This window comes from Cariama cristata, unplaced genomic scaffold (genome assembly GCF_000690535.1).
Source record: "Cariama cristata isolate BGI_N322 unplaced genomic scaffold, ASM69053v1 scaffold2371, whole genome shotgun sequence".
NCBI lineage: Eukaryota > Metazoa > Chordata > Aves > Cariamiformes > Cariamidae > Cariama > Cariama cristata.
Window position 1 is genome coordinate 130,507 of NW_009600845.1, and position 5,081 is coordinate 135,587.

The 5,081-nt window shown below is 45.8% G+C and overlaps 1 protein-coding gene across 1 annotated transcript in view; it reads right to left on the reverse strand.

Moving 5' to 3' along the window:
* CLVS1 (clavesin 1) overlaps nucleotides 1-5,081 on the reverse strand; it is a 29,418-nt gene that overhangs the window by 11,042 nt on the left and 13,295 nt on the right. The gene's annotated exons all lie outside the window — the stretch shown is intronic.

A 5,081-nucleotide genomic window follows, 5' to 3' on the forward strand; every position in this document is an offset into this window, starting at 1 on the left:
TCCCCATCCCTGGAGGTATTTAAAAGCCGTGTAGATGTGGTGCTTAGGGACATGGTTTAGTGGTGGGCTTGGCAGTGCCAGGTTAACGGTTGGACTTGACAATCTTAAAGGTCCTTTCCAACCTAAATTATTCTATGATACTCTAAGTTTCTACTTCAGAGCAGGAAAAGGTGATGGTGTCTTGACACATAAATTGTACTTTTTCACAGTGAGCGTGCTTGGCTCTACTTTAAAAGTTTTACCCTAACTCTGAATTTCCTGAGTCTCTAATGAGCTTGACTTGGTGATAGTAATGCTCTTACAATCCACATTATCCTAAGAATCATTTTTAACCCCAAATGTGATTAAAGTTATCCTTAATTGAACTTTGATTAAATAAATTCAATTAAACAGCACAGGTTGTTTTGCCAGAATATTTATGTAGCTGTTAGGTAAAATTTCCTTTCTCTACAGGGCAATTTTAAATTGCACTGGGTTTTTAGACCTGTTTGCACCGGCAGCAGGTTAAACCCGAGAGCTCTTTTGATGCCTGGGAGGGCAGAGGAGGAACATTCAGCTCCCAGGCTGTGCTTGGTGACTGCACAGGGAGCAAGCGAAGGCAGAGAACAGTCTTTGTCACTTGGACTGAAGCTCAAGTTCAGACATCACGAAGTGACCCAGATGCAGCTGCAGAAAGGCAGATCTTGTAACGAAAAGCAAGTCACAGGGAGGCAACGTGTTACTGCAGGTTACTTGCTGCTGCTGGACCCAAGTACAAGAGCAAGGTGACACGGGGGGAAAAGAGCACTCTTCGGAGAACTGCTGGGCTTAACCACCCACCATAACCATTCAGTACACTGCATACCTGTCGGGGTTTAACCCCAGCTGGCAACTAAGTACCACGCAGTCGCTCACTCACTCCTCCTGCCCCTGATGGGATGGGGAGGAGAATCGGGAAAAGGTAAACCCCGTGGGTTGAGATAAGAACAGTTTAATAACTGAAATAAAGTAAAATATAACCTAACAATAACAATATTAGTAATGAAAAGGGAGATAACAAAGAGAGAGAGAGGAATAAAACCCCAGACAGACAAGCCATGCACAGTGCAATTGCTCACCCCCCGCTGACCGATGACCAGACCGTCCCTGAGCAGCGATCCGCACCTCCCAGCCAACTCCCCCAGTTTCCATACTGGCCATGCCGTTCTATGGTATGGAATATCCCTTTGGCTGGTTGGGGTCAGGTCTCCTGGCCGTGCTCCCTCCCAGCTCCTTGTGTCCCTCCTCGCTGGCAGAGCACGGGAACTGAAAAGTCCTTGGCTGAGGGTAAGCCCTGCTCAGCAACAACTGAAACATCAGTGCGGTATCAACGTTATTCTCACACTAAATCTAAACCACAGCACTGTACCAGCTCCTAGGAAGAAAATTAATCCTATCCCAGCTCAAACCAGGACAACACCCAGATAAAACCTCCAGCTGTTCCCGAAAACAACAACTCATCAACAGAAGCCAGCACGAGCGCCTCAGGCAAACGCTTTGCTTTTGTGTTCGATCCCTGTTGACTCCAGCAACCCAAGGCCCCTTTCTGACCATCAGGGCTCGCAGAAGGTTTGGCCGCAGCTGAAAGGTGATTTTCTTCCCTGTGCTCCAAATTTTCACACCGTTTACATTGCTCTCAAATCCCACAGCTCATAAGTAAGTGCCAGGCTCCCGGCGTGGGTGCAGACCACTCGGGAGAGGTGGCCCAAGACAAGGGAAGGACCTGTTGCCATTGCTGCTCCCAAGGTTATCAAACAGATGTGGCCAAGCTCTCAGACTGAACGGGCTTTGCTATTACAACATTAATGCTGGTTTGCATGTTTATTCCCTTGCCCATTTCAAACTTCACTGAGCTGAACCTTAATAAACAGATATATTCTAAATGGATTTTTTGTTATTGTTGCTTTTTCCCCCCCCCTGGCCATTAAGGCTGATTATGTGCAGTCATCAGCTGTTTTGCTTTGTTTCCCATCTGTTCACACAGTACTTGGGTTCTGGGATTTTTCCCAGCGTGTGAGAGAGCACTGCAGATGGGAGTGCAATTTCCACCGTTTTGATTTTGCCCCAGTGGGGCTTCCTGTGGCCACTGGTGGAAAAATGACAATTGCAATGGTTTTGATTGAAGATTTTCCGTATTACTGAAACTTGCCAAATCTCAAGATTTTCAAGATCATGTTTTTGACTAGAACCAGTGGCAGTTTTTTTTTTTCTGAGAGGATTTTCAATCCTTTCCCCATCTACAACGCCTCCGTTCTCTGAAGTAAACAAGGACTCTTTTTTGAGAACAAATCCTGTGCAATTTGAAGTCACAGGGAAAAACCACCCCTGCCTGTAGTTGGGGAGAAGATAACGTCCTGATCCCGTTGCTGTTAAGGGGAGCAGAAATTGGAACCTAAAGAGACTTTGAGGGGCAATTCCAGTCTCCTGTGACCACTGGTAGCCACCTCATGTCAGACCTTTCACTCCTGTAGCAGTTAGGTTGTCATATTGACAAGCTCTTTCAGTAACTCATTCCTCTGATGACTAGCAAACCTACTCCTCTAATTTGCAGCCAAAGTATACTTTGGTGGGCTTATTCCCATTCAATCTCATGCCTAAATTGTCCTTTTTCTCTAATATCTGTTCTGTCTGTCCCCAGTTTGTATTCCCTTCGGTATTTGTAGAGAGCGATCATATCCATTTCAATCTTTTCTCTGCAAGGCTGAACAAACCACTGTCTTCTACAGCTTCTTGCTGGAAAAATCTGCTCTCTGCTCTCCTCACCCTCCTCACAACGCCCGGGTGAACTTATTTCAATGGACATGCATCTGTCCTCATGATGGGAGCCAAAGCACTGCTGTCGGTCCCAAAGCCAACATAAGGGCACGTATCTGCTCCAGCTTCACTCCCTCCCACTGCTGCTTGGTGCCACGTCTTCTCCTGGTCTGCATTTTGAGACTTATTTTAATTTTCAGATGATGACTTCAGTTCTTCCACTTTCATTTTCTAACATAGACGAAGTGGCTATAAAAGTATTTGGATCGGTTATTCTCTGATTCCATTTCCTAGCATTTTTCTGGTCACAGTGCAAGACTCCAAGCTATTCTAGCAGCATTGAGCTCCAAGATTAAGAAAGTTTTAACACAACGCTGCTCCACTGGCAGCTCCTGCTTGTGTGGCTTTACCGCAAGTGGCTGCGGAGCCGGGAGGAACAACCTGCAGCCCTGCACCTCGGCACGCAGCAGGACGGTCCGCGGGGAAGGGGGGAACAACCGCTGTGCCCCCAGCCTCCGGGGTAAATCCCCCTCCCCTAAGCACTGCCCTCCCCTGCAGCTAATTACTGGGCCGGTGAAGTCGCGGTGGTATCTGGGAAGTCAGAGAGGAGAAGACCCGTAATTTTTCAGCCAGGCTTTTCATCCTTAAATTACAGAAAGCCAAGAAGGCTCAGTCTTCATATATTTACCCCTTTCAGAGGAGCATAAGCACTAAAGAAAAGGTCAGCCACCTTTTTTTTTTTATGGTTAAACCCGACATTTCAGCATAGAAACACAAAATTACTGTGTTTACTCAAGAGTTTAAAGATTTTTAGGCTGTGAGTGGAGGAGGAGAGGAGAGATATTTAACGAAACTGCAAAATTGCTTTAATAAGGGCAAAAATGATCGGGCAATTGTGAGGGAATTATATTTAAGATGAAGACTAATGCTAGGAGATCACGTGTGCCTAGCATAAACCTCCCCGGAGCATCCAGGAATCTCAGCTATGGCCCAAGACTCTCGTTGTGTTAGAGATGTATGAACCTAAAGAGGCAAGGAGGGGGGAAATATAAAGACAGGTAATGCTGGTAGAAGTCTGTAGACCTTTTAATAGGCCTTAGATATAAACCTGGTCTAATAAATCTAATAAAGCAGGCAATTATGCTTCCTAAGCATAGGTTTTTACCTCAAGTTAGGCCAAACCATAATTTCAGGGGAAGATGAATCAAAGCAAACACTCGTAGGAGAAAAATCTGTTGAAGCAGTGAACTTTTCACCTCTAACAGCTAGTAATGACCACGGGGTACAAGATCAGATGGTTCACTTAACTGCCGAGTAACGAAATTAGGCTAAAAGTTAGATCTGGTCTGCCCAGAGGCAACATGACAAATTATATTCATCCACTTGCCGTATTTGTATTAATGCACTTTTGTATTAGTGAACAAATTATAAAAGAAGGCTTTGCCTCGAGGCAGGGTTTTCTGGCACTGAACTCATTTTCAAGCTGAGGTTCTCCCCTGAGGGCACAATAAGACTCTCCCTTCTTTGCAGCTGAGGATCTGATCCTCAGCAAAGATTTGCCTGTGAAGAGCTCTTAAGACTTTGGAGCTTTAAAAACTGCAAATTTCTTTCTATAATGCTCTGTAAATTGTCCACTCTTTATATATGTTTTAATAATAATGGAATATTTAGCTAGCATCTTTCTAAAATCATTCAGTGTGTTCCACTGGTAATATATATTAAAAAAAAAAAAAAAAGTTGTTTTAAAATCAGCTTTCTGGGACAAGCTCTGATTTAAAATCAGTTTTCTGGGACAGGCTCTGTAAACTCATCCTGGCTCCCAGTCTTGGCTGGCAGTCAGTAGTGAGAACTGCCATGAGATGGTGAGATGGCCACCTCTCTTCATGCCGTGGCTAGAACCCTGCAAAGAGTGGTAGCCCTGCGGTCGCATTGCCCTGTGAGTCTTGGGACTCAGAGCACTTAACGTCGGTTGTACGTGTGAGTGTTCCCAGCATGAGGCTTCACTTTTGCAGCTGCAGCAACGTGGCGTCCCTCTGACCTGGAAGGGAGCTGTGAATCCAGAATGCATTTCTCTTTCCTCTGCTGATGACAGACTTTTAAAACTAATTGCACGACATTCTGGCTTGTCTGTGTTGTCAGCTTTGATTTTGCTGTGACAAAATGATGGCCGCTCCCTGTCACACCGAGTGACGCCGCGTCCGTGAGCACCGCACTCATCAAGTGGCAGCAGTGAAGGAGAGCATCGCTGCGATCTGCACGCAAAGCCGTTTCGCGGCGGGGGAGGCGTGGGCACAAGTTTCCCCCCATCG